Here is an 11,441-nt window from a genome sequence, read left to right as displayed (position 1 = left end):
GACCGGCGTCAGCGACGGTCGCTGCAGACCTCGCTGAGACCTTTGCAACGACCAGGGTGCCGGAGACCCGCAGGACTGCCCCATCTAGCTGGAGAGGAGGTCAGTCCCACAATTTTGCAGACTCTCCTACCTCTGTGAGCCGTGCGCCCCAGAGGCCCTCCAGCGCAGCTGCTGCGTCCAGGCCTGCAGTAACAGAGGGCATCACCTGTCACTTTTGCCGCAAGCCCGGACACATGAAGTTTAACTGCCCGGAGCGGAGGCAGACCGCGCCAGCTCCTGCACCACCTACACCTCGCCCACGGCAACTGCCGCCAGCCAGCGCACCCCAGCCGGGAGCACCCAACAACGTCATGTTCGCAGGTGGGAGAGGGATCCACTCCGCTACGAGCAACCACCAGCTGGTTACAGTGAACGACCAGCTTGTTACCGGTTTCCGCGACACTGGAGCGGATGTCACCCTGGTGCGTGCGCACCTGGTCCCGACGGAAAATATCCTCCCTGACAAATACCTTACCCTCACTGGAGTGGGGGGCACTCTTTCTCGCATTCCCCAGGCTCGGGTGTCCATCGATTGGGGGGTGGGGGTTCAAGAGAAGGTTGTTGGGGTCCTGGACCAACTGCCGGTCCCAGTTTTGTTGGGGACCGACCTGGGCAAGCTTGTGTCCTATTATGAACCTGCCCCAAGCCCCTCAGACTGCCAGGAGGGAGACGGACTCTCCGCCCACACTAAGGTACTTTGCACCAAGGGGCAAGAACAGGGGGGAGGTGGGTTGAATGTGCCCAGTCCAGGGGTACCGAGTCCAATAGTACCTGTGTTTGATATACCGATTGTTTGTGATGAAAATGTTGTTGTACCTGTCACTGTAATTCATGCATGCAGCCAGGATGTGAGTAATGCCAGTATGTGCCAGTCTGAAGGTGTACCTGTACTGGCAGTAACACGCAGCCGCGCTGCTCAGAACCTGGGCTCAGAGCAGGTGGAAGAGGTTCCGGCCTCCTCCCCCTCCTCTGACCACAGGGATGGTAGCCTTCAGCCACTAACTGCATATGCCACGGGCCAGCTGGCTGAGAGCGAGAGTGCTGCATTTGTGCAAGCACTCCAGACTGACCCTAGCCTCGAGGCACTCAGAAGACAGGCTTCGGAGCCCCTCACGAATGAAGATACCTTCAAGGTATATTGGGAAGGTGGTAAGCTGTACAGCGAGCCTGTACAGCCCACCGAAGGTGAAACAAGTGTGGGTACCAAGTTGCTTGTGGTACCCAGTGCCTTCCGGGGGCATGTGCTGAAGTCCGCACATGACATTCCCCTGGCAGGGCACTTGGGAATCCACAAGACACTTGACCGTATCCAGGGTCATTTCTACTGGCCCAGGATGCGGATCGATGTGACCAACTATTGCCGCTCATGTACTGTTTGCCAAAAGGTAAAACGGGCTGGGAACCCCCGCAAGGCTCCCTTGTGTCCACTGCCAATCATAGGTGAGCCCTTTCACAGAGTGGCAGTCGACATAATTGGACCATTGCCCACTCCCAGCAGCAGTGGCAAAAGGTACATCCTGACGGTGGTGGATTACGCCACCCGCTATCCTGAGGCCATGGCGCTTTCCTCCCTGAGGGCGGACAAGGTAGCAGACGCGCTACTTAACATTTTCTCCCGAGTCGGGTTCCCTGCGGAGATGCTCTCCGATCAGGGATCCCAGTTTATGTCCGAACTCATGGAGGCCCTGTGCAAAAAGATACACATGACGCACATTGTCTCCAGTCCCTACCACCCGCAGACCAATGGACTGTGTGAACGGTTCAACGGGACGCTGAAGCAAATGCTGACCACGTTTGTTGAGTCGCAAGGTGGGGACTGGGAACGATACCTGCCTCATCTGTTGTTTGCGTACAGGGAGGTGCCGCAGGAGTCAACCGGGTTTTCCCCGTTTGAACTCCTGTATGGGAGGAATGTCCGAGGACCCTTACAATTGATGCGGGAGACATGGGAGGGCAAGGGCGACCCCACTGATGTCTCCGTGGTCGATTACGTCCTCAAGTTCAGGGACAAAATGGAGTCCCTGTCCGCAGTAGTGACCAACAACCTGGCCCAGGCTCAGGCCAAACAAAAAGCATGGTACGACCGCACTGCTGGAGAGCGGTCATTTGATGTGGGTGACAAGGTATATGCCCTTCTTCCCGTGAGGCAGAACAAGCTGCAAGCAGCCTGGGAGGGGCCTTTTACTGTAGTGCAGCGGTTAAACCCTCTGACGTATCTAGTGAACATGGGGGGCAGGAAGCAGAAGAGCTTTCATGTAAACATGCTGAAGGCCCACCATGACAGGACCCAGTATGCGCTGCCAGTGTGCAGCCGGTTAGAGCAGGGAGAGGCAGACCCCCTGTTAGACCTGCTGGCTGACGTACGAGATGTGGACGGCGACCTAAACGTCAATCCACAGCTCGCCTCAGCCCAGCAAGAGCAGTTACAGAAGGTGCTGGGCCAGTACCAGCACACCTTCTCCGGTATCCCGGGGCGGACCAGTATGGCGGTGCATGGGGTAGATACAGGTACCCATCCCCCCCATCAGGCAATCCGCTTACCGTGTCTCTCCCGAGGTACAGGCGGACATGCAGAAGGAGGTGAGGGAGATGCTGGAGTTAGGGGTGGTTCAAAAGTCCAGTAGTGCCTGGGCAGCCCCTGTTGTCCTGGTCCCCAAGAAGGACCAGACCACTCGGTTCTGCGTAGACTACAGGAAACTGAACGCCATCACCACTACAGACGCCTACCCCATGCCTCGCATTGATGAGCTGCTAGATACACTGGCATCAGCCAGGTACCTATCAATCATGGATCTGAGCCGGGGGTATTGGCAGATACCACTTGCACCTGACGCGAGGCAAAAGTCGGCCTTCATCACCCCTTTCGGCCTCTTCGAGTTCACGATGATGCCCTTTGGGATGAAGAACGCCCCCGCCACGTTTCAGCGGGCCGTGAACGACCTGCTAGAGGGAATGCAAGGGTTCGCTGTAGCGTATCTGGATGACATTGCGGTGTTCAGCCCCACCTGGGAAGAACACCTCAAACACCTGTCCCAGGTACTAGAGAGGCTGGCCATGGCCAATCTGACGGTTAAACCGAGTAAGTGTCAGATTGGCCTGACCGAGGTGCAGTACTTAGGTCACCGGGTGGGGGGTAACACCCTGAAACCTGACACGGGAAAGGTGGACGCCATCCTGGCATGGCCTCGACCTATCACGAAAAAGCAGGTCCAGGCGTTCCTGGGGACCGCCGGCTACTATAGGAAATTTGTTCCCGCCTATAGTACACTGGCGAAGCCCCTGACCGATGCCACTAGCAAGAAGCACCCCAAGGTTGTTAGCTGGACCCCCGCTTGCGAGAATGCCTTCCAGGCCTTGAAGCAGGCCCTCGCAAGCGCCCCTGTGCTTCAGGCCCCAGACTTCAGTCGTCGGTTTGTGGTGCAAACCGATGCCTCTGACTACGGTCTCGGCGCAGTCCTCAGCCAGGTGGATGGAAAGGGGGATGAACACCCTATCCTCTACCTGAGCCGGAAGCTCCTGCCCCGAGAGGTAGCCTACTCCACAACTGAAAAGGAGTGCCTGGCGATCGTGTGGGCCCTACAGAAACTGCAGTCGTATCTGTACGGCCGCTCCTTCACGATCGTCACTGATCACAATCCCCTGAGTTGGCTAAACCGTACTGCTGGAACCAACGGCAAGCTCCTACGGTGGAGCCTGTCATTGCAGCAGTACGACTTTACGATCCAACACAAAGCAGGCAGCCGACACCAAAACGCTGATGGGCTGTCGCGGTGTCAGGGGGAACCCGACCCAACAGCGCCAATAGCTGCTACGGAAGGCGTCCTGTTGACACCTCCCTGAGCAGAGCTCGGGAAGGGGGAGGTGTGACGCCGGGCGACGCCCAGTCGTCCGAGGATTCGCGGCCGATTGTCCGATCGCAACCGTGATCGGAAAACTGACATTCTTTATTTTTAAAATAGAAGTTTTTCCTTCCTGCCTTCCCCCCCCTTTTGCCATGAGGGCTGAATGGGCCTGCGTTAGCATATGGCTAAAGCAACCTGGTTTAGCAAGAAATCCTGTTAAGGCTCCCGGAAAAGCTCTGGTGACACTAATGTGCTAATTGGGCAGAGCTGAAATACCAACAGAGTCTATTCAACAGGGGAAGCTAGCACAGCATGAGGTCTATTGACACCTACATTCCTCCCAGTCTTGACGGCACCGACTAGACTGAGTATGGAATGCATGGTGTTGATAACTTTGTCACATTTTGCAAATACCATCCATGGGAGGAATATGAAAATTACATAATTTTGTTTCCCTAATTCTGTAGAATATGGTGATACTAGACATAGCCAGGTAACCCGAGCAGGGGCTGAGATATGAATAATGGGGTCCCCGTGCGCCCCAAATATTGCAAGTTTGATGTCCTATGAACGTGTATTCTCAGCCCAATCTGAATATGAAATCGGTTTGCATGTGCGACAAAACCCCGGCGGGGTATGAAATTGGACATATTTTGTGGATGGCTGGAAGTTCCTCCCCTGAGAACTCACTGCCTGACACGCCCCTGGGCTGAGCTTGAGACTCCGCCCAGAAATGTCAGTGCTCAAAACTGATTGCATGAGGACCCCCAGCCAATTCCCCCACTTTCCATCATACCGAAAAGACTGCCACTGCTTGGGGAAATAGCAGTGGCCATCTTGCAGGCGGAGCAACGGCCATGTGGTTCGGCCATATTGCGAACTAACTGCAACAAAGGAACTTTGTCTTTTCCCGAACGGACTTTCCACAGAATCATAAGTATTCGTTCTTTTTATCCCCTTTTCTTTTATGTACTGTGTTATCACTGTCTCTCATCGTTTAATTGTTCACGATTGTCTGTATATATTAATTATTTATATTGTAACAAATAAAGGCTTTTTAAAAGGTCTTTACCTCTCAGTAAAACCTTCTATTCAGTATACACAGACGAGACCTAAACTTCCGAAGGGACGCTACTGTTTTGATAGATAGATAGGAATTGCACAGTTTTAACCGGTTGTTTGTTTCACAGGTCTATAGCCAGTTAGCAGTTTTCTCTGGGCTGATAGAAAACAGAGATGGTGGCAAATCTACCCCTGGGTTGGAGTAAAAGTGTATTTTCGTAACCTCACAGGCTCCCTACTGCGTCGTGACGCTCAAACTCCGCCAATTCTACGCAGATTGCGTCCATAGCTCTCAATCTGTGTGCTAGAATCGGATCGGACGGTTTTGCGTGTTCACGGCCAGTGGGGCTCTTGTGACAGTTGCCCCTAGCATAGGTAGGTAGCCAGTATAGATGCCCCAGCATTGATAGGCAGCCAGGTATAGTTGCCCCCAGTATAGGAAGGTAGCCAGTACAGTTGCCCCCATGTATTGGCTGCAGCGGTGGGGAGAGCGGGCATGGAGGCAAACATCTCACCTATCTTCCATCTACTTCCTCTCCCAGGCATTCCATGCGCTGATACCAGTGTCTCCTGTGATGACATCATCACAGGAGAGACGCTGGTATCAACACAACGGGATGCGTGGTAGATGGAAGATAGAGGCTGTGGAAGGTGCGATGTTTGCCTCCATACTGCCCGCTCTCCCCGCCGCTGCAGCTGTCCGTTACCACATTCACCGCTGGGCACAGTCTGCTCTCTTCTACTCGCTTCTCCTCCACTCGCGCTGTAACTTCCTCTCCCGACGTCATGTGACATCGGGAGCCGGACCATCTCTGGAGGGGGTAGACCCGAGTGAGGTAGAAGAGAGGAAGAGAGAGGACACTGTGCCCAGCGATGGATGGTGACTATCCCCTCCACACACACACACCCCACATCTATACTCCCCCCCCCTCCCACACACACACAGTCTGTAAGTCGCAAAATTTAGGACTATGTGACTATAAGTCGACCCCCCCACTTTTGTACTTTGGGTCAGTCCTAAATTTTGCGACTTACAGCCAAGTATATACGTTATATATATATATATATATATATATATGTATATATATATATATATTTTTTTTTTTTTATGTAGATGTAGTTTTACTTTTTGGCCACAAGATGGCAAACTTAGGTTTGTTTACATGACATCACTCTAAGTGTAACATGTACGCTTAGAGAGACGTAGGGGGGACATAGGAGGCAGAAAAAGCTAGGCTGCCGAGAGAAGCTGACACTTTTTCTGTGGGGGAGAGGTTTCAGTGATCGGGCACCATGGCCCGATTCACTGATTCCATGACTAACGAACCGCAGGCCGGAAGCGCGCGTGCACACGCGCGATCGGCCGTGGGAGCACGCGGGAGCGCACATGGCCTCCTGGACGTAGCTTCTACATCCAGGAGGCGAAAGTAGTTAACCATTGCATTTTAGTAGGGGGGCTTTTAGGTCTCTTTTATCCCCCTATACACTCCTAGTGGTTTGGATCACCCTGAGCTGCTTGGTTACTCTGTTTTCATGAAGAAATGGACCATCACTGCTGAACTTTTTCCTCCCCTTTGCCCCCCTCCCCATTGATGTCTCCTTAGGGATAACAGATGTTTGCTAAGTGCAACAGGTGGTGCCGTAGTATGGCAGCTGTGGCTCTTGGCTTTCAGACATTATCCCCTCTTACTCTCACCATACAAGCCCCCCTTCCAGAAACTGTATGAGCCAAAAACAGTTCCGGGTAACCCCCAGCCCCCCCCCCCCCCCCTTGTACTTGCCAAAATAAAGAATTCAGATGCATCTACCTGGGAAGTACCTTAATTGTAGAGTTTTTACATTTTTCACCAAAATTCCAGTGGAGTGGATTCAGCTTATTCTATTTATCCCTAGTGTTAGGATTCCTACTGTGGTGTTCTGTCCATCGCAGGTGGAGCCGCAAATTGCAGTTCTGGCTTGTCAGCCTGCATTCGGTTGTGCATTTGCAATGAGTCACATTGTCATTTGCAATTGCTTTGCAGTTCTGGGCAGCTCAGGATGCTGTCATCATTCCACCAATGGCTTACTACAGCTGAGCTGCAGCCAGATGGCCCAGGATTTCCTGCAGGCATGTTGTTGCATAGGACTGCATACATTGGTACAGATAGTCTTTCAGCTAGCAAATGGTAACCAAGCCAGCTCAGGATTGAATGATTACCATTCAGCTGTGTGGAAATTTGCATGTTTGCATCCATTGGCTGATGCCAGCATAAAAGCCTGCTTCTCCTGTTAGACCACGGCCCGTCATAGTTTCAGCTCTGTCTAAGCTGTTACTGGGTCCCTTGATATTGTAAAATATATTCCTTGTCTTAGTCCAGATATCCAGTGGAGCTACGATTATATATTTCCCACGGGGACATATATACGTACTCCTTCTAGTTTAGAGATTTTATATTGCCTAGCCTTGTTCGCTGTATTGCTCCTGATCCTAGCCAGTCTTCCTTGCTTATGTTATATATTGGTTCATCGCCGATATATACATATGCGAGTCAGTTGTTTGTAGTTTCATTGATAGCTGTAAACTGTAATTCACTAGGAAATCATATCTATTGTATATTTGTCTATGTATTACTTTTGCCTGCCTTTTTGACTCTGCTATTGCCTGACGACTCTATCCTGTCTTTGTGAGGTAGCCATTGCTGCGATTGCTATTGGTTACCTCACTCTTGTCTTTGTGAATGCTTGCTGTCACTAAGGCAAGTGACTAGATTAGCAAGCATTCATTCTGTCAGCCTCTGTCCTCCTAGTCCTGTCCTTGCAAGGTAGCCATTGCTGTGGCTGCTATTGGCCACCTCACTCCAGTCTGTCTAGTATCTGTCTGAATGTTTGCTATTACAAGAGCAGCGCAACATCGCGCTGCACTGCCATTGCATCTTATCTGCAATTGCTCTGGGCAGCCTGTGTAGCCTCTTCCATTATCCAGCTCTTAGCCTTGCTGTGCTGGATAATCAGAAAGTATGACCCCCCCGCGTTACACCTAGTAAGCAGGTGGTGCCCCCTCCTTTTTTAGGATTTTAATGCTCAATTTTCCCATGTGAACTGGGTCTAAGTCTTCATTTACGGTTCTGAATTTTTCATTCATGGTAAATGGGGACGGGGCCTCTACCATTGCTCTCACTATTTTCATATCTGTTCCAAAAAATATATATTCATGGAAAAGTCACATGATGATCCAAGGTTCATTCAAGAAAGTAAGCAGCTGCTTGGAGATTACCTGCTTGTTGTTAGCACTGCAGCTACCATTTAAAGTGAATGGGAACCCATATTAAAATAAAAAAGTCAGATACTCACCTAAGGAGAGGGAGGCCCTGGTCCCATAGAGCATTCCCTCTCCTCTCCTGGTCCCCGCTGTTGCGCTGGCTCCCCCATAGCGGTACTCAACCGTTTTGGTCAAATACCGCTGTTTCCTGGCTGAAGGGAGGCTTCGGAAATGCTTCGGGAGCACTCGAAGACGGGCCACTCTACATTGCGCACACACGAGCGCCCTCTATGATGCACTCGCACGTGCGCAGTATGGAGCTGCCTGTCTTCGGGAGGACTCGGCTCCCGAAGACTTCCAAAGTCTCCCCCGGCGGGGGATTTGAACGGGAGAGGGCATCGGGAGAGGAGAGGGAAGGACCCGAACCTTCCCTCTCCTTAGGTGAGTATCTGACTTTTTATTTAAATAGGGATTCCCATTGGCTTTAAAGGAACTGCCTTATCTTTCTTTACATCTCCATTCAACTCAGTATAATAAACCATTTATCCCTTACCAGTGTGTTGGAAAACAATTCTCACTGCTATTTTATTTAACTCTATTGTAAAGACACTGGAGAGGTTTTAAAAAAGGGCTAAATGCTGGTTTACACTGAACATGGAGTCACAGAGCAGACCGCACCTCATAGCATCAAAAGGAGGAGGTGACCAAGAGAAGCCCTGTACCAACAGCAAAAAACTGGCTAGTGCTACCCTCCACTTCCTCCATTACCACATCACATGGGTGGCAATGAAATATGGGGCAGGGGGAGGAGTTTGTACACTGAACAAAAGGCTATTTTGCCCAATAGCCCTGCGTTGCAATTTTGGTACTGTGTTAGTTGTGGATGGGAGAATTTTATTAAGCCTTAGAGTAATGTTTGTACATTTCCTTCCCATCAGAAAAATATATATGATGAGAAAAAAAAAGCATATTCAAAACTTTGCTCAAAGAATAAAGAAAGGTTTCAAGAGTCAAAAAATAATGAAAAGCATCTTGAAGATTCTGAGGAACAGTTAAAAGAGTTTCTGTCTCTGCTTAAAGGAACTTCATCAGTCAGGCAAGACTTGAAACAGATGATGGAAAGTAAACAAAAGGTTGGTGGATTTCGTTTTTTTTTTGTTTTTTTTTAATTAAACAATGTACTATGTGGCTGTGTGTAGGGTGGGGAATAGTGATGTCGCGAACCTCTGATTTTCGGTTCGTGAACACCGTTCACGAACTTCCGCGGAAGGTTCGGTTCGCAGAAAAGTTTGCAAACCGCAATAGACTTCAATGGGGAGGCGAACTTTGAAAAATAGAAAAAATTATGCTGGCCACAAAAGTGATGGAAAAGATGTTTCAAGGGGTCTAACACCTGGAGGGGGCATGGCGGAGTGGGATACATGGCCAAAGTCCCCGGGGAAAATCTGGATGTGACGCAAAGCACGTTTTAAGGGCAGAAATCACATTGAATGCTAAATTGCAGGCCTAACGTGCTTTCAAACATCTTGCATGTGTATACATCAATCAGGGAGTGTAATTAGAGTTCTGCTTCACACTGACACACCAAACCCACTGTGTAACGCACCGCAAACAGCTGTTTGCGTAGTGACGGCCGTGCTGGACTGGTGCGCATCGTGGTGAGAGTGTAGGCAGTGGCGGTTTTCAAGCCCATATGGTTGCCGGGCTGTGGTAGCTCAATGATGGGTTCACTCAACACAACAGGTAGTTATATGCAGTGAGCTGGGTTCACTCAACACAACAGGTAGTTAGATGCAGTGAGGTGGGTTCACTGAACAGTAAAGGTAGTTAGATGCAGTGAGGTGGGTTCACTGAACACAACAGGTAGTTAGATGCAGTGAGGTGGGTTCACTGAACACAACAGGTAGTTAGATGCAGTGAGGTGGGTTCACTGAACACAACAGGTAGTTATATGCAGTGAGGTGGGTTCACTGAACAGTAAAGGTAGTTAGATGCAGTGAGGTGGGTTCACTGAACACAACATGGCGGAGTGGGATACATGCCCAAAGTCCCGGGGAAAAATCTGGATTTGACGCAAAGCAGCGTTTTAAGGGCAGAAATCACATTGAATTTGCAGGCCTTAAATTCTTTAAAACATCTTGCATGTGTATACATCAATCAGGGAGTGTAATTAGAGTACTGCTTCACACTGACACACCAAACTCACTGTGTAACGCACCACAAACAGCTGTTTGCGTAGTGACGGCCATGCTGGACTGGTGCGCACCATGGCGAGAGTGTAGGCCGTGGCGGTTTTCAAGCCCATATGGTTGCCGGGCTGTGGTAGCTCAATGATAGAACAACAGTGACTGTCCAGCTGATCAAATTTGGTCTGACCACAATGAAGCAACGACCTTATTATCTTATGTGTGTCACCCCCACCCGAGACACTCAAATAGCCGGCGGTCATTGCTTCATTGTGATACGCAAGCCCCTTCACCGCGGCAAGGTAATGATCACGAAGGGGGATGGGCACATGTACATGCCTTTTGTTTTTTTGTTGCAGCCGCCCGCAGTGCAGCCAGAAAAATTAGGCAGGGATGTACACGCACCAGAAAAATTAGTGTAAAATTCAGGAATCCGCCTAGAGTCCTGGACCCTGTTGGTGGTGGCGGAGAAGGCAAGCGGCCTGCAGGCAGAGATGATGTGTGTGGGGACTGACTTAGTCTTTGGTCGTGCAGTAGCCCTCCGGAATCCATGCCTCATTCATTTTGATAAAGGTAAGGTACTGAACACTGTGTGACTTAGGCGACTTCTCTTCTCAGTGACAATGCCTCCAGCTGCACTGAAGGTCCTTTCTGACAGGACGCTTGCGGCAGGGCAAGACAGAAGTTGTATGGCAAATTGGGACAGCTCTGGCCACAGGTCAAGCCTGCGCAACCAGTAGTTCAAGGGTTCATCGTCGTCGCTCGCAGTGTCTACATCCACACTCAAGGCCAGGTAGTCGGCTACCTGCCGGTCCAGGCGTTGGTGGAGGTTGGATCCGGAAGGACTATGGCGAGGAGTTGGTCTAAAGAATGTCCGCATGTCCGACATCACCCTGAGATCGCTGGAGCGTCCTGTCCTTGCCTGCGTGGACTTGGGAGGAGGAGGATTACTGCCAGTGGTACCTTGATTGCATTGTGCTGTCACATCACCATTAAATGCATTGTAAAGCATCGTTGCCAGCTTGTTCTGCAAGTGCTGCATCCTCTCCGCCTTCTGTTGAGTTGGTAACAGGT

The sequence above is a fragment of the Hyperolius riggenbachi genome, chromosome 7, assembly GCF_040937935.1.
Source record: "Hyperolius riggenbachi isolate aHypRig1 chromosome 7, aHypRig1.pri, whole genome shotgun sequence".
Taxonomy (NCBI): Eukaryota; Metazoa; Chordata; class Amphibia; order Anura; family Hyperoliidae; genus Hyperolius; species Hyperolius riggenbachi.
This window is presented reverse-complemented; position numbering follows the sequence as displayed.